This window comes from Protopterus annectens, chromosome 10.part0, assembly GCF_019279795.1.
Source record: "Protopterus annectens isolate FY-2018-M chromosome 10.part0, PAN1.0, whole genome shotgun sequence".
In the NCBI taxonomy this organism is placed as follows: domain Eukaryota; kingdom Metazoa; phylum Chordata; order Ceratodontiformes; family Protopteridae; genus Protopterus; species Protopterus annectens.
Window position 1 is genome coordinate 382,818,461 of NC_056744.1, and position 22,837 is coordinate 382,841,297.

Here is a 22,837-nt window from a genome sequence, read left to right on the forward strand (position 1 = left end):
GCTGAATGTTTCTGTAAAGTCAAACATGGAAGTATTGTTTGTGTCCTTCGGCTTTTCCCGGTTAGGGGTCGCCACAGCGGAACTCAGGTCTGCTAATGATTGTTAGTGGATTTTTACGTACCGGGTTACCAGCCCTGACGCACAATAATGAAACTAAAATGATTGAAGAATGTGTCAAACAAGCAGTTTCCTACAACAGGAGAGGAAAACAAAATAAATACACAATTGAGTTGCTTAAGCCGCTTCAGTGACTTATCCACTACGTATGGAAAAGGGTACACTCGATGGGCTGTGGAGTTCTTATTTGTCCTCAAAACCTGTTTCTGATTAATGCAGAACACCAAGTACCATAAGGCTGTAAAACACGCACACACGCAAACACGCATGTACACATACAATCACTGTCTTTTAACAGACAATGAACAAAAAATGTACTGGACAAAGTTTTACATGACACAACCAAGCCTATTTTTAAGACTACATCATTAAACTCCAAAGGTAAATAAGTGAGCACTTTAAGTATGTAAACATTAAATAATAAAAATAAAATATATGAAGTAACAGCATCAAAAAGTATAAAAACTTGGAAATGTACCTGACCCACTATCACCATCTGACACTTCTTTTTAAACAGAGTTTAGCACTTTTATCCTTGCCATAAAAGATTAGTTACTTTTTGAATCAGTTTTATTGATTCAGAAGATACCACAGTGTTTGTAAACAGTTGGAGGGAGGTGTACACTTAGGGTTCCTTCAGACATTATAGCAGTGGCAGTCATTCAACAGGTAGCACACTCGCCTTTGACAATGGAAGATCAGAAGACTGCAGGCGTGATTCACGCAGCAAGAACTTCAACAATATGAAAACAGCTGCACACAACCACCTTAAGATTGCAACCATAAAAAAATATTTGCTATTTGACCATTTTTTTGGACCTTTCATAGTCTGAAAGTTGTCCATTTGTAAATACTGTAAGTAGCCTTAAGCCTTTCTTAGCTTTTAACTGTTTACCTGCCTCTGCTTTTTTGTTTCCATGTGGAATGTTTAAGGACTTTGAAGACTTTTCCAGCAGGAATGTGATTTCAGCTCTATTTGTTTAAAATTTCTTCTTCTACAGGTGAATTACTTGATTGCAAATTTGTGGATTAAGTATTGATATCACAGAATTTGTTTTTGCTATGCATTTCAACTGATTTTAAGCCATTTTCAGTAAACCTTACGTAAAGCCAATTTCACTCTGTGCAACTCTTAAAATAAAACAAAAAAATTTACTTTCTGCTTTAAGAGAGATTTTTACTGCAGTGCGCACATGCACACACACACACACACACACACACACACACACACACACACACACACACACACACACACACACAGCCAATCTACAGCAAGCACTTTTCATCTACAGAAGAAAGGACATGTGGGTTTTGTTAAAAAATGGCTTCAGTGCAAAACACACTTGCCTGCCCCCCCCCCCAATCTCACACCCTCGAACACTTAGGGGCATACTGTATAACCAGTACTACCTGAAAAGTACCAACACACTGTCCTCTAACTTGTATGTTAACCCTGAAAACGTCAGTTTAATAAAATAGGGTAGCAATACTTTTCAAATTAACACCAGAAAAACATCTTCTCTGCAACCCCCATTTTTATTTATTGGTCCCCCTTGGAGCATCAATTAACCCCCCGCCCGGAATTACTTCTAGTATTGAGAGTGCTGGTCATGTATCCTACAGTGTCCTGAGGACTTGGTAGTCTTTGAATCCATCCTGACTTTTTCTTTCTTAAATATGCCCTACTCACACTCTTTTTGGCAGTCTTTGAATCTGTCCTGCTTTTTTATTTTGTTTGTTTAATATGCCCTACCCACCCTGTTTCCCACCTGCTGCACTTGTTGATTATGCTCAAGGGCAACTCCGTTACCTGGACTATGCCTCTTGTAAGGAAGTGTCATTGATGAATGTCTTCCCATCCCTCCCTGCTGCTCCGTCAGTCACCCAAGCTGCTAATCAAATCCCGGTCAACCAGGCCACACTCAGAGCTTTATCCCTGTACACCTCCAGATGGGCTTCTTCCCTGCACCCTTAAGACTACTGTGAGAAATAGCAGTGTAAAGGAACCAGAATATTTACGTTACAAGTGCATAGAGTGACTTCCACATACACTTAAAAGGCAAAATGATAAAATAAAATTCCTGGGTTTGAGTCTCTGAGTTTTCATTTGCAATAATATACAATTAACCAGATCACTATTGAAGATAGTCTCTAAAGAGAGGTCGCTGTGCTTAGAGGGCAGTCTGCATCTAGTTTAAAGGACATTTTCTGGCACAGTCATTAGGCGACAGCAGCTAGACTCGGTGACAATATTACTTTAAGGCTGTAAATGTCTAAGATGTAGTTACTTATTTTCTCCACGCATTATAACAGATAACTTGGCTCAATAAAAAATGCCTGAAATGGTGTGTGGTGTAACAAACTGTTTTCTTTGTTTAACTGGTACTCTTGGGGTTAGAGTAAAATAAATGAAATAAATCACTCTGTGTTATCATTTGAAACTAGACTTGTAGTCTGGAAAGATGCAAAAAGGAGTCTTTTTTGGATGGCTACAGCTGGTCATTTGCACATGCCCACTTCACAGGTCAGTAACTATGCAGTTATCCAAGTCTGTCTTAATTGATAGAATTTTTAGTCAAAAAGTGGCTACTTAGCCAATGGCTGTAGGACTTCACAAGATGTTATATTCCTTAAGGGGTACAACAGGAAGGGAACCCTGTATAGGGGGCTTCCCCCATTTCTTTCATTTCTTTATTATTTGCACTCTATTTAGACAGCAGTATTTTAATCACAAAAGGACAAATATATCATATGTAATAAGAGATCAGCATTCTTCTGTGTGGAGTCCGCATGTCCTCCCCGCGGTTGGGTAGCGTTCGAAAGACATGCGTGCGTAAATGGGCGTGCTTTTGTTGAAGGTTGGGCGTCGAGCTGGCACCTCGGCGTTTCATAAAAATCTACTGACAATCATTAGCAGACCAGAGTTCCGCTGTGGTGACCCTTTACTGGGAAAAGCCGAAAGGCAAACAAACAATAAGAGATCAGCACTCTCATCAAACCAGCAAATTTAGTGCCATCACAAGCTAGGTTCCTTGTAAGTGGACACACCATTTCTGGTTAAAAGTCACTACCCAGACTGGTACAAATTACCTTAGGTAGACTGCTTACCATGGTAATACCACCAAACAAATCAAACAAAAATGAAAGGCTGGTTGTATCACTGCCTACCACAATGAAGATTTGGTATTTCTAAAGTCTACAAAAACAACACAAATCAGTACAATTAATTCATCCCACACACCACTTACTACCAAAACCAGAACCATATAGAGATAAAGACATGAGAAGGGTCAACCCAGAAAAGCACAGCCATACCTCTCAAATGTCCGTCATTTTCAGGGATGTTCCTTGATTGACTCAGACTTTAGCTCTGTCTCTTTTAATCCCTCCTAAAACTGTTAACTTTTGGGGCAAAGATGATGAATTACACTTAATAATGGCTGTACTTATAGTTATAGACTACCTTTACTTCAGAAAAGGTATACTAATACACATTGTCTTATTCTGTCAATGTCTTAAGTTAATAGCACTAATATTTCAAAAGTAAACCTAATTGAGTCAGATTATTTCTAGATTTGCCCCTAATTCTGTTGAGATTTGCCCCGGATTCTTTCAGAGATATGAGCAGAGTAATGTTAATTTTCTATGAATAACACTCAACATCAATAAATTCCTCTCTCTCTACAGACTTCACTGAAAACTAACAAGGAAAATATATGGATCATAGTACATGAAAACATATGGATCACTGTAACAGAATATGTACTGACAAGACAGGGCAGGGAGTAAAGCAGTGTGCAAGAGTTCCACTGTCACGACACATGTGTGACAGTGATAAGTAAATCCTAGTTTCATGTGCCTGATTAACTGTGATACATTAACGTACCCACAGCTATAAAATGATTGCCTGATTAACTGTGCTACATTAACGTACCCACAGCTATAAAATGAATGCACTGTTACATTCAGCGAGTTCAATAGATCCTTACTGCAAAATCTAAACCAAAGCTGCAAAATAATCCATCGTAGTTACAAAACTGACAAAATAACAAAAAGTTAGGGTGAAAACAGTTCGAGTGAAAAACAATTTTTTGTTGAAAACTTAACATCTCATTTTTTTTTAGAAAGGCAAAGACCATTCTACCACCACTCCATGCAGGGGATTATGCCCCCTCTACCTCCCTATTTAATGTAATCAGCTCTGGGTCTGTGGCCAGTACATTTTGCAGAGGAAAAAAAAAAGCTCCCCCTTGCAGCTGTTAGGTAATGAAGCCATTGTTTTAGGATTTTATAGGACTCTTAGTGATGAGATAACATCTAAAAACAATCTTCATAACTATTTCTATAACACAAAATTACATACGTTAGTTTGTGTATATGCACCTGTGATGTACATGCCTGCCTCAAGGGACACAGATGCATTTCTGAACCAAAACAGACATTTATAATGCAAGAAAAAAAATGACAACACACCTCTGCACCAAAATGCTGGCTGCCCACTGCAGTCTCAAATCCATGATGCTTAAAGCTTACCTATTGAAGTAAAACAAACCTATGAGACCAGTACCTCTAGGGCATCAGGTTTCATCTGTTGCTGCAAACCACGGCCACATTCAATAAAGATGTCAACCCTTGCGTCCAGCTTAAAAAAAAAAAAAAAAAGCAGGTAGTTTACTAAATCATTCTGCAGTTACCGACTTAACCCAATGCAGGGTTACAGATTTTCCACAGCCTATCCTGACACTCTTGGTACAATGCAGAGAGGAACTAATCCTAAAAGGGAACACTAATGTATCACATGACCCAGGCACGCACTGACACATGCACACAAACGCTTTGTAAGCAGTCGGGACTGGATAAGTTTCAACACACTCATGTCTTTAGGACATGGGACGAAACAAATTCACCTAACAAAGGCCCATGCAGACTCAGAGCAGAAGGTAGCCGAGGACTGAATTAGACAACCAACCCAGTACACAAAAACTGCTAACATGGTTCTGTCTTGTAACACACTGAGCTTAGATATATTATACACAAAGTTCTAACAGTTCGTGAACAGTCATTCACACATATACACAAGAGCGCGCACTCCCTCACTCTAGTGTGTAATACAACTGCACAGGGACACTGTTCTGACCTACGACAAGACAGTAAACTGTATCAGCTTAACCAAACTTCTTGTTTTAACAAGAAATGCTACAATTTGCCAAAGAAATGCTACCTCCCCGCCTACGAATACTGGATTCACATCACAAATTAACTCTACTTATCTGGTTGCAAAGAACACATCGACAGTAGTCGTAATTCTGCACAGCAGTTCTAATAGCACATTAGTACACAACTACTGAATGTAAACAGATTTTCAGGAAGCTCATATCACAACAGTAGTACTACCACAATATTTTTAAAAAATTACAAATAAATTGTACTTTCTATTAGCAACGGATGTCCTTTCGGGATTTATTTACATTTGCTGACTAATCATTCACTGCGTGTGTGTGTGTGTGTGTGTGTGTGTGTGTGTGTGTGTGTGTGTGTGTGTGAGAGAGAGTGCAATTGTACTGGCATGCATGGGTGTGTGCTTACTTAACAGCGCTCAATTGCTGGTGAACACATTTATCAAAATGATCTCCGCAGGATGCAAGACTCAGGACCTGTGAGCAGAGCAAAGCAGCAAAACTGCTGGAGAAAACACATAATCCTATTTAAGACCATTGGGAATAAACAGGAAAACTGTTACTCTCTCCTGTTGCTGACATCTTCAAATGTCAATTACTAATCTGAGAATATTATCCAGATACTGAATGGTTACCTGTATTACTATTATCAAACCACCATACTGCATATACAGAAGTACAGCACATCAAAATAAATAAATTTAGTCTGAAGAAATACAGGCAAACACATGGCTGTTTTTTACTTAGAAACTAGACAAGATCATCTCTCTCAGCAATTCCTTCACCGTTTTACATAAACAACACATCCTACTTACCCGACAGATTATTCCCCAAAATTCAACTTCCCAAAAGATGGCATTGTGTCTCTCCATGTATCCCTCAACTCAGTCCCTATTTGTTGACTCAACTACCTCTCCAAGAAAGCAGGTATAAGCCATTCACTACCTTTTCTGGGAAATAATACTTCTTTATATCTTCCATTCAAAAATTTTCAATAGTTTGCATTAATTGATGTATTTAATTGAATAACTGATGTTGGTTTTTATATTTAAAGGGTGAAGTTTTGCTATTGATTGTAACCTGATGAAGCGCACCGGGATGGTGCGTGAAAGCGCTTGTTCTTTTTTATTGTAATACTAATTAAATTGTGGATTTTATGCCGTGGTGGTTCCTTGCAGTTTTCGTTCACTATTTATGCTTTGGCGCCAACGTTGGAAGGAACCTTTGAATGGTCGGTTTTTGCTTGTTGCTGATATTATTACTATTTTTTTGCTTATCTGACCATTACGCGATGGATTTACCTAACATTGAATTGGACTACAACCCAACAGGTACAGGCGGTACCGATGGTTGGACTAGTTTGTTCCATCAACGGGAAAATCCTTTACTCAATCTTGACCTAAAGAATAATACTCCTAACATGGTAATGAACAGTACTGAGAACTTGCAAGAGTTCTATGGGTCATTAAGAGCCTTGGAAAATGACCTATACAAACTTCACAGACTCATATGGCAAAGAAGGCACATGGAGGCGTGCCTTCACTTCAAGGTAATTCCGCGTGGCATGCGAGTCCTATGCATGCCAAGCTATGGGGACAGCCATCCGGAATTACTACGGAGATGGCAGCAGTTAAATATTGAGTTTGGAACCAAATATATTCACCTATTAATAGATTACTTTTCCCCCATAGAAACGGATCTTGTCATCAAGGTGGAGGAACAGTATAAATGTTTAACCACGAACTACAAAAGTGAACTTTGTGTTTCTAAAATCAATAGTATGTGCAGGCAGCTTACACAGTATAGTAATAGGCTTGAGCAAATCAAGCTCAAAAAGCTGAGACGGGACTGCCAAGATTTCCAGATGGGCCGTATCTTTATATGGCCGAGAGTTAATGGAAATGAACCGGAACCTGTGCATTCCTCAGATACATCACAGATGATTACAACTGAATTAGCCTTACTTACTGATTCTTTGGTTGAACCTCCCGTGAACAATGAGCACTTAGATGATGCATTAAATAGAGAACTACCATCTACTAATGCTTCCATTCCATGTAATCAGCAGTGTTTGAAAACTAATGAAGGGTTGGGAGCAAGACCGAAATCGGGGACAGCCACTAGCTCTCGTATGCCTCCTGTGCCTTTAAACTTCCCGCTCCCGTACAAAAACAGAGCGCAGGCACGCTCGACCAGCCGAGGCAGAGGAAAGAGGAAAATGTCAGGGGAAACACCGGAGCCGAGGAGAAAGGCAAGGAATTGAACACTTTGTTTTTCAACTTAACGTCTAGAGGATTTACCAATGATGAACAATCTATTCTAAATAAAGGGCTGTCCTTCATCCCTTCTAGGGGAAGTATACTTCCTGACACTCTGATAGCATTGCGCCTTTTTGCGAGAAAGCTATCACTTAAGGTACTGTTTACTGACTCTATTAATAATGATTTGGTTTATGAATCGCAGGCCTGTAAAAGAAAAAGTTGCTTTATGCCACCAATGTCCAACTCTGTTGAATGTTTTATACGCTCATGTGAACATGATTTTTACTCTTATTACAATGAGAAAAAACATAGAGGTACTTATGTAAATTTGAATTATGCACAGAAATGTTGTCTTGATAGCCTCTGTGAGGATGAAGGGATTGTGTTCAAACCAGCAGATAAAGGTAGAGGAGTGGTTGCCATGGACACTTGTTTTTATGTTGAGTTAATGCAGAGAATGCTAAGCAATGACTCAGCATACAAATTGATAGATAGATCTAAAGTGGAATCCCTAATAAGATATGTACATGACACCATTTATGACATGTTAATGACCAGATGTATTGACAAATCGTTATATGATTTTTTAATAATAGATTCCCCTTTGATTCCCTTGATTAAAGGGCTTCCAAAAATGCATAAAGGGGAAGATCCACCCCCCCCTGCGCCCTATAGTATCTGGTAGACACTGGGTGACAGAAAATGCGTCCCTTTACATACAGTCTAAATTAGGCCCTCTGGTTAATTCTATCCCTACCATTTTAAAAAATACATATGGGCTTTTGCTAGATCTAAAACATGATACATTAAGTAAAAACTTGCGGAATGAAACTTTGATGGTAACGCTAGACATTAAAAATCTATTCACAAGTATTCCCAATGATTTTGGCCTTGATGCCATAAGAACATGTTTACTTGAATATGGCACCATGGATAATAATGACCAAATGGTGATTTGTGGTTTACTGGATTTGGTGTTGAACAATAACATATTTTTATTCAATGACCATGTATATGCACAAACATGGGGAGTGGCCATGGGCACTCCCTGTGCTAATGCATATGCTAACCTGGCTATCCATCAATGGGAGAAAGAGTTTATTTTTAATGATGTAAGGTTTAATAACATCGTCTTGTATAGGCGCTTTGTGGATGACATCCTGTTGTTTTGGAACAATGATGAGGATTCACTTCATGAATTTATAACATACATGGAATCCACCACTTCTTTTCTGAGTTTCACTTATGAATTTTCTGTTTCCAGTGTGAACTTCTTAGACGTTACCATCACCAAGGATGTTAATAATAGAATCACTACTTCATTGTATAGGAAGCCATGCTGGAGAAACAGCATTTTACATTTTGATAGTATGCATCCACGTTACATCTTTCGTAACATCATAAAAGACCAAATCGTCAGAATATCTAGGCTTTGCAGTAGTGAGAGTGATGCATTGAGATGAATAGATTTTCAGAAGAATTGTTTCAAGGATAGGGGCTATCCTCTAAACATAGTGAATAGTCTAACAGTGACAGCTTTGGAAACTCCTGTTCATAGGAGAACAGGAAGTTACAATAATTACTTTGGCAGGAATAGGGCACCATTAGCTTTTGGACTTAAATACACAAATGACGTGGATCATATCATGCAAATTATAAAGAATAATTGGAAAGTTTTGCTTCTTGACCCTGGGTTGTCACGAATAGTGGGTGACAAACCTGTCTTTAGGTTTAGTAATAGTCTAAACCTTAAGAGACTACTATGTAAAGAGAAAATGAATTCCCAGCAGTTGGACATTAGAGCAAGATATAAAAAGGGCACATATCCCTGTAAAAAATGCTGTATATGCAAATATATATCAACAGCTCAGACATTTGAAGTTCCTTGCATAAATATGGCTTTTAAACCAATGTTTTATGCCACTTGTGATACCCGGAACGTTATTTATTTAGCTACATGTGATTCATGTGAAGCATACTACGTGGGTATGACTTCACGTAGGTTTAAAGATCATGTGTATAATCACGTGTATGATATTAGGAAGGGGAACCTCACTAATGTACTGGCCAAGCATTGTCAACTATTTCCTCAACATGCATTTAGATTCAGAGTGGTCCAAATAGTGAATCAGAATAAAAGAGAAGGTGACCATATAGGTACGCTTGAACTATACGAACTTAGATGGATATTAAACCTAAGAGCCCACATAGAACCAGGTTTAAACTCTACCCTTAGCATCCGACCGGCCCTATTAGGATCAATGTGATGTTATTTGTACTAGCTGTTATTTGTTACATTTATCCACATATATACATGTTTTTAATTGATGTTATTTGTTATTGGGACGCATTGTTTTAATATTGACCTGACAGATTATAAATTGTATTTTCGATTATATTTTTTATTTTCTATATCTCTATCCAATGATTATTACATAAAACACTCTATACGTAAATGAAATTATGTCTGGACTATATGCTTAAATAGTCCTTTCCATGTATCTAGAGTAGATATTGGTCCATTTGTTATGGACACGTCTATTGTTAGCATTATTTTAGATTGTATATTTAAATATATTATAATAATACATGCTAAATATTGTGTATTATTATTATCTAAATAATGTTTATTATCATCCTGGTCTTGACACTTGAATTTGGAGACAAAGGGTAATAATGTTGATGTTTGGACTAAGTGTAATACTATTTTAACATAACTTCTTATCTTAGGGATTAGGAGAAGTTAAATAGATTTAAATAAATAAATGTTTTCTTCAGAAGATGAATAGCCTTGATCTAGAAAGAGATTTTTTCTTTATTAAATGCATATGCCCTTAAGCAAATTTATAGGAATACAGGATGTCATCCCCCTTTTAAAATTTTCAATAGTTTGCATTAATTGATGTATTTAATTGAATAACTGATGTTGGTTTTTATATTTAAAGGGTGAAGTTTTGCTATTGATTGTAACCTGATGAAGCGCACCGAGATGGTGCGTGAAAGCGCTTGTTCTTTTTTATTGTAATACTAATTAAATTGTGGATTTTATGCCATGGTGGTTCCTTGCAGTTTTCGTTCACTATATCTTCCATGTGACAAACTACCTTCTATTCTCCAATTGCATCTTACTGCTCTCATATTTTTTCTAATACTGTCCTCAGTTAAAATGTATGGATTCCCTTGAAGCAATATATCTGACAGATTCTGCAATGTTCCCCCATTCCTTTACTTCTTCAGTATTGCAAATGCTATTTTTTTTCAGTTTCTTTTTAAACAGTTTCTAATACAAATCACGTGCCACATCTACTTCCCTCCTCTGGACTGCATCTGTCCAGTCTACTGTGTTACAGAACTGACAGGGCCCTGACAAATGCTGCTAAATTAGAACACCTTCTAGTTTTGTACTCCCCATGTATACAAAATCCACCTTGCTACTTTCTCACAGTATTTACTAAACTTTAGGTCATATGACAGATCTGTCCCCAATCCTTTATTTTATTTATTTACTTATTTTTTGTTTCTGCTTCCACGCTGCATCATTTTGCTTTTTTAAGCTGCCACGTTTTAGACAATTACTCTAGTCCTGACAATCTCTTATCTCTTCTACACCTTGGTTTCCATCAGCATTACCACATTAGTTTTGAATGTCAGAAAAGATTCAAACTTCTCCTTCTAGACATTCTGCAAGGCACTTATAAATGCACAAAATAAGGCTTGTCCCCAGTACTGACTTCAGTGGTGGCCCACTGGTTTTATTCATTCCTTTGGCTTTCTTAGCTATGGTGCAGCACAGATCACATATGACTAGTTTCAGTGCCAGCATGGGAGAGAATATTAGGCAAGGAAATTAGAATGAGAATGAAACTGTGGCAGGAATACATACAAGGTAACACAATTAATCAATTACGATAAGAATCAAATGCGATGGGAAGAAACAAGTTCATACAATTAGTAAATTATAATGACAATTAATGAGTGTAGCACAAGATTAGTATTAAACATATACATGCACACACACACACATATATATATATATATATATATATATATATATATATATATATATATATATATATAAATACATGTATAAACACACACACACACACACACACAAATATCAACATATACACGTATATATATCTATATATATGAGATACACACACACACACACACACACACACACACACACACATATATATATATATATATATATAAATACATGTATAAACACACACACAAATATCAACATATACACGTATACATATCTATATATATGAGATACACACACACACACATATATATATATATATATATATATATATATATATATATATATATATATATATATAAATACATGTATAAACACACACACACACACACACACACACATAAATATCAACATATACACATATACACGTATATATATCTATATATATATATATGAGATACACACACACACACACACACACACACACACACACACACACACACACACACACACACACACACACACACACACACACACACTCATATACTGTAGTGCTCTAAAGATCATCGGGTACCTTCCTCTTTTCTGAGCACACTCTATTTTCCAAGTATTTTACTGTCCAGCCAGTATTATAACAATGCAGCCACAACAAGACAGACTCCAAGCATAGTGAATCTATCGCTCTACCGTTCTGATACGTCTCATCGCTTCTACCCTATTTTACTACTACATTTATCCTTGTTCCTACTATTATTCACGAATTTTACACTACAAGTACAGTTCAAGCATACCTTCGACGTCCCTGTCATTCCTACTTCCTTACACTTATCTCCGTCATTCCCAATGCAGTCATCTGCCTCTCTCCTTATCCCATCTTAACCTCCATTGTAAATACACAACCACACTTTTGCGAGGCCAGACCCAGACTTTGGAATCCGGCCGACCGAAGGGCTGCCTGAGGCAGGACAACCGATATGTTATGACTGCAGATGCATCCTTGAAGGACATCCACACTTTTGCATGGTTTGTAATTAACCATGCACTATAGTAACTAAATGTATTTCTACCGTATTACCTCATCTTTATCTATAATACAGTTTTTCTATTGCCAAATAGCCTAAGTCAAACTTGAAAAACATCTTTACTCCAGTGCACTTACCAGGTTAAAAAATGTGTACCCTTCGTCTATAGTAGGGGAAAGTTAACACTGGGCTTTAAGAGGGGCAACACTATAAGTAATATGGTTAATGAAGCAACTGCTTGTGTTAATAAGTTGTGAGATAAATTTAAATGTAGAAAATGCACCAACTGTCTGTATTATATACATGTAAGATTTTGTTTGTTCAGATAATGGAAGAAGATTTCATTTCAGTTGTCTGTGCACGTTTCACCACTAACACAACACCTTGGAAGATGCTGTTGTAGTTCCTTCTATGTGGGGAAAAATGGAGCAATCGTGTAAGGTTAACTTGGAATAGCTTCTCTGGGATCAAGTTCAGCTCCCTCATTCTTAACACCCTGACTGCAGTTTTCCATAGAAAATCAATGCCAGTGAAGTTTTTAATGGTGCACCAACACTATTTTTTTTCAGAATCTCTCTCCCTTTGTAGTTTGCATGACTATAGACCTCATATATAAAAACATTTGGGGTGCAGGGAGGTTTTTCTCTCTCTGCAAAAAATTACATATTGTAGAATTTTTCTTAAGTTCTCAACGAGTTGAACATATGAAGTTGTTACATCTTTAAGTTGAATGTCAGGAGACATTCGTAAAGAAGGGTTGGCATAATGGTTAAGGTCTTTACTTCAAAAAAACAAGATGCAGAGTTTGATTCTGACCTCTGATTATTAGCTAGTCTTGTAATACTGTGCAGATTGATAGCCTAATATTTACTCAAGAACCTATACAGAAAAACAATCCCTTAAAAGATGCATTTCAGAACATTATCATTAATATCAAGTTACGTAATTAAAAAAAAAAACATTGTGCAAACAAATTTAGGAGAAGAGAACAGATCATTATTTTCAATTTATTGCTACTACACTGCAGAAAAAAAGAAGTGAGGGGTTTGCATGCAGAATGAGGTAATGTTTTTACAAACCAGTGGTGGAATGCACATATCCTCCCAGGTTTAAATGAAGCCTTTTCACTGTGCCTATGTTAAAAATAAACCCCGTGCACTTAATTAACGTAGCGTTTCTATTTGTTGAGATTTTGTCATGGATTGTTTGCATCTTAGTATTTAAATGCCAGGTTTTACAAACTGTTTTACATACACTGAAGAAGCAATACCAAAATGATTTTGTGAAACGCAGAAAGTTTTTTTTGTTTTTTTATACATCTGCCATTGATTTGTGAAAATTTTCAAGTTGCTTGGTTGCTTTTTTTGCAAATACTTTTACCGTTTGAAAACGATCGACTTTACTACTAAAACTTGTAACATTTACAAGTGTTATTGCCCTCCTCACTTTGCTTGGGTGGTTTCCAAATAACGCATGACAACAAGAACTTGGATTCTGTCTAAAGACTTAACAAGCACACACACACACACACACACACACACACACACACACACACACACACACACACACACACCTCACGAACATATGACAAGGCACATTTGGAAAGCAGTATTCCAAGTGGGTCTTCTGTATCATGAACTATTATCATGAGACATATTTCAGGATTTTGGGAGAGAAGCCAAGTTTTCTAGAATGCAAAACTGCCTTAACGTACTCTACTCACCAACAAGATAATTGTGAAAATGCTTTATCTACCTCCTTTTTTCTAATCACAATCCCATGTCCTCCAACGGTTTTTCTGGGTACTATTCAGGAGTGCCAGCAGTAGTGTGCACTGGTACAAAACATCATCAGACTACCGATTCTAACACAACAGTCAAAGAGTCAGTAAAAATATACACAACATACTGCACGTCTGAAGGCATGTTAAGTGACAAAGAATGCTGAAAATACAATGCTGGGCACAGCTTATGTTACAAGGGTATGTCCCAAGACAGATGTATTCCTTGGCAATATATCTTTGCCAGTTGTCTGCTGACTACAATAAATAAATCAGGAATATGTCTGACATTGTACTTTAACCTCTAAAGTTCAATGTCCGTTTAAATACAGGAAGTTCAGAGCTTTCAGACTTCACAAGGGAACATACAAGTGTTTGCTGTTTGTTTTCTATTTTTAAGTTTTTTAATTGGTCTGGCTAACTTCCAAAATCAGTTTTAACTGTGTAATTAGCAGTGTCTCACTGGGTTTAATATACTGTACTAAAATGTGTACATTTTACATTAAAGCAATATTTGCTTTTACTTGATAGGTTAATGCCTACAATTATTTTACTACAACTATTTACCTGAAGTACACAAATCAATTGCAACCACATAAGCACAAAACGTCCTTTTGGTGGTACGATTGCGAGTCATGTACTATACAGATGCATCTATTCGGTGTTGGGCTGATGGCATTGGTCCATGGCCTTTTACAGTCTTTACCTGGGACTGTATTAAATTTGTTTTAAAACAGAAATGTAGAAAAGAAGTGTAACACCATATTAACATCTATCTGCAAAGATGGTAAACGTGCATAAAATACATGGCATCACTATGCAAACAGTTATACCCGACAGGGTGAGCATTACAGGGAGATAATAGAACATCCAGAATTGCTGTGAGGCCTGATGCCACAGGCATCACCTAATTTAACTGAAAAGGAGAAAGTACAGTTGTGTCCACTTACCATAACTGTAGATGTTTGAGTAGATCAATGTTAATTAATCCTTGGGTCCGCAGGAACCCACGACCTGCCAATTCCCAGAGTCTTTACATCATTCCCAGCAGATGGACATCCAAGGACTGACCTCTGAACATCATAAGATAAGTCAGCTCCATCTTCAGGTTTCTTGGCTGTGGAAGGCAGTCTAATACCCGACAACAGCACAACCACTTCCCTCCAGTTATCTAAATCCCAAGATAGAGCGACTGTGGACTAGAAGGAGAGGAAGGAGTGAATAACAGGAGGGGGATGATAAGAGGTTTAGGGTACCCTCCCCAACTCCAGTCATTGCAGACCAGGCAGACAGAAAGGAAAGAGGGTGGCAGTTGGTACCGTAACACTGAACTACTCAAAACATCTACAATTATGGTAAGTGTAAGACAACTGTACTAGGATCTTCATAGTCAGTGCTGCAATACAATCCTGAGGAGGACTCCCAAAGCTACAGCTTGGGTGGTTGGTTGTCTGATAGCCCCTGGGACAGAAGCCTATCCTAGCCTTGCATGCAGTCCCTAAATGGTAGTGCTTGGTACAGGTATGGACAGAAAACTAGATGAACTGAGTAAGGACACCTTTTAGGAAGGCAGTGGTGGCTGCTTCGTGTCTCGTAGTGTGTGCCCTGACAGATGCTGGTAGTTGCCTTCCATGATGAATATAACAAAAGGTAATACAGTTAGCTATTCATTTGAAATTGTCTGTTTGGAAACAGGTCTATTTTTCTTTGCTTCTGCAAAAACCATCAAAAGTTGATCTGCTCTACTTAGGGACTGTGCCCTGCCTAAGGTAGCACCTAATTTGTCGGTACACATCAGCAAATGCAAGATTTGTGCAGCTTTATTCGAAGGATTAGAAAACAACCATGGTAGGCATACAGCTTAAAACTCTTGACACTAACTAGGGCATGAATGAAGGATTAGTTCTTAGGATAACTCTATTCCTACGAAACACAGTGAAGGGTTCTTTGAACACTATTGCTTGCAGTTCTGAGACCCACCTAGCTGAGGTAATTGCCATCAGTAGGGTGGTCTTCCATGTGAGAATCTTTAGAATGGATGAGGCAGCTGGCTCAAAAGGTGTTAGGGTAAGCTTTTCCAATACACAGTCAAGGTCCCAAGCAGGCCAAGATTTCTCCTAGGTGGTCTCAGGTGTATTACCCCTTTAAGAAACTGTTTTATACTCATCCCAAAGTACAGATAGATGGCAACAAGATATGCAAGCAGAAATGGCAGGTGCATGCACTTTAACACTTAAAGACATTTTCTGCTTAACTAATTCTGAAAGGTATTCCAGCACTTTATGTCACACCTTTGGCATAGCACTAAACAGAAAATATTTCCACTTTGATAAGTAAAGTTTTTTGGTAGTTGGTTTTCTTACCTCTCTCAAGCTACACAACACTTCAGTAGAACAGGATGCAACATTTGGTGCTAGAATTGAATACTCCGGGCTGAGTGTGCTCAGGTGAGGATGAATGACATACCCCTTGGGATAGTAGACCTATCACCGGGGGAAGAGTATAGTATCTCCCCACCCTGAGGGTCAATAGAAGGGAGAACTAGTACTTCTTTATCCATAAGGGACGTATGAGTATCATACTTGGCCTGTCTGACCTGACTTTCAGCAGTACCCTGGGGATTAAGGTTAATGGAGGTAAGGCATGCAGGAAGAGGTGTGTCCATATGAAGAAGTTGTCCACTCTCCATGTCCGTTTGATAGGTTCTTGAACAGAACCTGTGTAACTGTTCAGAGAAGAAGCAAAGGGCCCTGTACTTGGGATTCCGCACTGGATGGTGAGATCCAGGAAAATCCCTCTCTTTAGCATCCACTTAAGGTCCAGAAGGTCCCTGCTCAGTGAATCGGCTATGGTGTTGTTCTGGTCTGGGATGTAGGATGCTATTAATGTCAGTTGTAGTTTTTGTGCCAGAAGCCATACCTTTATGGATAAACTACACATGCAGTATGAATGAGTTCTCCCTTTTTTGTTCACGTCACATCACCGTGGAGTTGTCCATCCAAATCTGCAGTGTTCCTGGGGTCAGAATGTTCTGGAAGGCTTTTACTGCCAGAAACACTGCTAGCATTTCTTTTTAGTTTATGTGCAGTCTCATTTATTCTGGAGTCTAAATATCCTGCAAACTCGACTGACCCAAGTGTACTCCCTGTACTATGTCTGAGCTGTCTAAGGTGATAGTTTTGTGCACCTCTGATAGATCGAGAAGCTTGCTCTTGGGTCCTGTACGATGCTCTTTTTCCACCAAATCATTTCCTTTTTCAGGCAGGGAAGAAGGAACACCAGAGTTTCTAAAGGCTGTGAATGCTGTTCCCAAGTGTTGCTTTAGGACCCACTGGAGTTCCTCATGAGCAGCGTTGTAAGAGATACCATTAAGAAGCATGATGCCTTGCACGCCCTGGAGTTCCTCATGAGCAGCGTTGTAAGAGATACCATTAAGAAGCACAATGCCATACACCCCCTGGAGTTCCTCATGAGCAGCATTGTAAAAGATACCATTAAGAAGCACGATGCCATAAACACCTTGGAGTTCCTCATGAGCAGCATTGCAAGAGATACCATTAAGAAGCACAATGCCTTGCACCCCCTGGAGTTCCTCATGAGCAGCGTTGTAAGAGATACCATTAAGAAGCATGATGCCATGCACCCCAATACCCTTAAAACTTCCCTTGGTGCGACTGTTTTTCTACTAGGTTCTGAAGATAAACTGTCAAATAAGAGACCTTGTCTTGAGGTAAGAAGGTCTTTTGGTAAGGCGGCCTTTTGATGCACTGAGTCCATCAATGTGCCCAGAAGGAGAATTCTTCTATTTAGCTGTACTTGTGGTTTGCACAGGTGAAGCGTGAGGCCTACCTTCTGGAAGCTATCCATGGTAATTTGCAAAGCTGTCTGAAGTTCCAGGGGTGATTTCCCCTGGATCAGGAAGCCACTCAGGCAAGAGTAAATGTGAAATCCTAGAGATGTGCAATAGGCTATAAAGTACAGTTTTGTACCTACCATAAATGTAGATGTCCGATAGATATGCAACTGCAGTCATAACATATGGGTTGTCCTGCCTCAGGCAGCCCTCGGTCGGCCGGATTCCAAAGTCTGGGTCCGGCATCGGCCGGCGTCGCCTCCTCTCCGACGTCAGAACGGCTGAAGTATAAAGGCATCGGCCGACGCCATCTTCTTCAGTGTTTCTTGCCTCAGATGCCAGGTGCCCTCCTAGGAAGGCTAAATTTGGTGAATAGATAAACAATTCCAGACATGCACAACAGTAATAAACAGATACACCATAGGAGACACCCCCAGCTAAAAGGAATAGGGGTAGTGGACCCATAAAGAAAGTTACAGAGGGGCAGGAGGGTGGGAAAATCCAACTGCAGTTGCATATCTATCGGACATCTACATTTATGGTAGGTACAAAACTGTACTATGTCCTTCAAGAATGCAACTGCAGTCATAACATATGGGTTGAATACCATAGCCAAGCTGGGGGTGGATGGAACTAAGAAAGGGATGGTGTAGCTAAAATGCCCTGCAGGACTGCCGAAGCAAAGCCTGCTCGGGATCTGGAGTATAAGGGCAGGTTGTAGTGCTTGGTAAATGTATGCACGGAGCTCCATGTAGCAGCCTCTAGAATGTCCGTTGTAGCCACTCCTCTTAGGAAAGCTGTGGATGTGGCTATAGCTCTGGTGGAATGTGGCCTAATATTGGCTGGCACACCTTTTCCATGGAAAGAATAGCAGAATCTGATGCAGTGTCCAATCTATTTTGAAATTGTTTGTTTGGAGATTGCTTTTCCTTGTACTCCAGCAGCATAGGCTACAAACAGTTGGTCAGACTTTCTGGTGGCCTTAGTTCTGTCCAAGTAGTAGCGTAGTTGCCTGTGTATGTCCAAAGTATGCAGCAGTTTTTCCCCTGTTTTATGGATTGGGGAAGAAAGTAGGCAGGTGAATAGCTTGATTTAGAGACACCCTGGAAATTACTTTTGGCATGAATGTAGGATTGGTTCTTAGAGAAACTCTGTCCTGATGAAAAATGAGGAAGGGAGGTACTGCCATGAGTGCCTGTATCTCCGAGACTCTTCTTGCAGATGTGACTGCCAATAGAAAAAAAGTTTTCCATGATAGAAATTGCATTTCTGAAGTTGCTGCTGGCTCAAAAGGAGGAAGAGTTAATTTTTCCAAAACGAAATTGAGGTCCCATGCAGGTACTGGCTGTTTTCTGGGAGGTTTGATATTCTTTATCCCTCTTAGGAACTGTCTTAGCAAAGGATGTGAAAACATTGGTGGATCACAATTGTATTTTGCTGAGATTGCTGAGGCGTGAATCTTTATAGAAGAATATGAGAGTCCAGTATGAAACATTTCTGCCAAGTATTCCAATATCTGAGGTATACTCAGTAAAGTTGTATCCTGACCCCTGTTGGCACTCCAGATGCTGAATCTCTTCCACTTGGCTGAATAGGTTTTTCTGGTGGAAGGCCTGCGTGCTTCCAGTAAGAGCTCTTGTACTTTTTTGGAAAGAGAGATAGCGGAAGGAGTCATGGTAACCTCCAGGCTGTCAGATGCAATGTTTTCAGGTTTTGATGGACAGTCCTGTAATTGTGTTGTGTTAGAAGCAGGGGCCATAGGGGCAGGGGCCACGGTTTGGTCCAGGTTATGCTCAACAGCAATGGGTACCAGTGTTGCGTTGGCCAGTCTGGAGCTATCAAAATGCCTGTTGGTTGTTCTGCTTTGATCTTCAGTATCACCTTGGTCAGCAGAGGTAGAAGAGGGAATACATAAACTTTTAGGGAATTCCAGCTGAAGGAGAGAGCATCCGTCTTCCAGGCTAGAGGATGGTGGGTCCTTGTGCAGAACTTTTCCAGGTGATGATTGATGTGAGAAGCAAAGAGATCTACGTCCGGTCTTCCCCATGTCTTTGTTATTTGTGAGAAAATGTAAGGATGCAGCATCCATTCGTGTGGATCCAAGAAATTTCTGCTCAGCTTGTCCGCCAGTACATTGCCCTTGCCTGGCACAAACTGGGATTGCAAATGTATCTTCAGACTCAGGGATTTTTCCCAGAGAATCATTGTTAGTCTGCAGAGGGGATAAGAATGAGTGCCTCCCTGCTTGTTTATATACCACATGACAGTGGTGTTGTCTGTCCTTATTAGCAAATGTCCTTGTTGTAGTGACTTTTCGAAGGTCTCGATTGCATGTATCACTGCCAACATCTCTTTTTGATTTATGTGCAGATGCCTTTCCCTTGGTGTCCATAGACCTTGAATGCATCTGCCCTCCATGTCCGCCCCCCATCCATGATCTGAGGCGTCTGTTGTAATCATTTGACCTGCTTGAGGTCTGTTGAAAGACATGCCTTTGTTTAACTGACTTGCTTGAGCCCACCACAAAAATTCTTTTTGCAGATATGGAATGAGTGGGATTACGTCCTCTAGGCTTTGGCTGTGTTGGGACCATAAGCTTTTTAAGTACCATTGCAGCTTTCTCATATGAAGTCTTGCCAAAGGTATCAGAAGAATGCAAGATGCCATGAACCCCAGGGCCTGCAGGAATTTCCTTGCAGTCAGCTGGGAGAGCTTTGCTAGGCCTTTGAAGTACTCTGGTAACTGCTGTTTTTCCTCTGTGAGGTAGGCCATTTGAGTTTCTGTGTCCAGTTTGGCCCCTAGGAAAATAATCTGTTGGGATGGCAGTAGTCTTGATTTCTGAATGTTGACTGTGTATCCCAAGGCCTGCAGTAGTTGAATGACATAGTCCAAGTTTGCTATTAAGGTTTGTTTGTTGTCTGCTTGTATGAGGCAGTCGTCCAGATAGGGGTATATTTGAATCTCCTGGAGTCTGCAGTGTGCCACTACTGATGCCAGGCATTTCGTGAACACTCTGGGCACAGTAGATAAGCCAAACGGCAATGCTGAGAATTGATAATGCTCTGTCCCTGCATGAAATCTGAGGTATCTTCTGCAGCTTTGTCTGATTGGGACATGCAGGTATGCCTCCTTGAGGTCCAGAGTGACCAGCCAAGACCCCTTGCCCAGCATGGGAAGGAGTTGCTGCAACGTCAGCATTTTGAACTTTGGCACAATGAGAAAAGTATTTAGAATAGACAAGTCCAGTATAGGCCTCCATTTGTTTTCTTTTCTTGGAACAAGGAACAGTCTTGAATAAAATCCCTGGCCTTGTTCCTGAGGAGGAACCCTTTCTATTGCTTCTATACTTAACAGCTTTGAAACTTGAGTGAGTGCCTCTGCCCTTTGATGATGTGGCAGGTTTGGCATGCCTTGTCTTACTGGTAAAGTATGGAAGTGGAATCTGTAACCCTTGTCTATTAAATCCAGAATCCAGTTGTCCTTGGTTAAGATATGCCAGTTTTTTGAGAATAAGGATAATTTTCCGCCCAAAGGTGCTTCTCTTTGAGCCTTTGTAGGTGGTATGAAAGTCAAGTCATTGTGATTGTTCTTGTGGTGCAGCTGGGTTGCCTGCGCCACTTCTTTGATTTGGAGGTTGCCATTGGCGGCCCCTGTAGGATCCTCGGTATTGCCCTCCACCTCGAGCACGCCTGTTTTTTCCCCCTTTGAAACTTGCCAGAGTCTGGGAAGGACCAATTCTTTGAAGGCCAGTTTCTGCTGAATCTGGGTGGCTGAACCTGGAGGAAATCCTTGACTGTCTGTACTGACTTAGCTTTTTCCTCAATGGATTTCAACACATCTTGTGCATTAGCACCAAAAAGCTTCTGTTTTTCCAGAGGTGCATCAAGTAACTTTACTTTAACATGGTCTGGCAATGGCTGATCTTTTAACCAAGCATGTCTACGTATCACAGCCCCAGTCATAGCTTCCCTACATGAAGCCTCCAATGCATCATAACCACACTGAAGAAAATGATTGTTAACCTGCTGAGTGTTATGTATATGATCCTGCAATGCTTTTCTATCAATAGGCTCAGGAGAGGCTAGCTTTTTCTGTAAATCATCCAGTAAAAAATCCTGGTACTGAAACATATGCAGTTAAGTGACCTCATGGCTAGGGTGGTAGAGGTATAAACTTTTTACCCCATCTCTCCGGGACCTAGCTTCCCTATCCGCTGGCAGTGGATTCTTGGCAGTGGAAGTAGCCACTCCCTTGGGGCCCTGTGAAATAGTTTCTAGACGCACAGAGTGGGCCTTAAAGAGATGTTTGTGAGTGTCAGGGACCCTATAATATCTGTCTGGCTTGACAGGAGCAGGGGGGAGAGAATCAGGGTTAGCACTGGAGTCAGAGAAAACATCATCCAAAACATCCATAACTGGAGGAATAGCTAAAGGTCTGTGCTGGGGTAGCTTGAGGAAGGTACGTAGCCTCTTCCTGGAATCAGAGAATTCCTGACCCTGCCATTTAAAATGTTCCCTCATAGAGTGTAGGACTTCACCAAACGAGAAATCCTCTGGAGGGGAGGCAGAGGGAATTGATTCGTCAGCATCTGAGTCCTCATAGACCCGGAAGGATTCTTCTTGGGTATCTGAATGCTCAG

The 22,837-nt window shown here is 39.8% G+C and overlaps 1 protein-coding gene across 2 annotated transcripts in view; it reads right to left on the minus strand.

Moving 5' to 3' along the window:
- Positions 1-22,837, minus strand: part of CCHR10.PART0H1orf21 (chromosome chr10.part0 C1orf21 homolog) — a 1,277,964-nt gene that overhangs the window by 1,034,660 nt on the left and 220,467 nt on the right. Inside the window, exon 1 of one of the 2 annotated variants that reach the window (XM_044085303.1) lies at positions 4,685-4,737. The exons of the other annotated variant lie outside the window; for it this stretch is intronic. The gene's annotated coding sequence lies outside the window, so the exon portion shown is untranslated. Of the gene's footprint in view, positions 1-4,684; positions 4,738-22,837 lie in introns of those variants that run through there. 2 annotated transcript variants of the gene reach the window in all.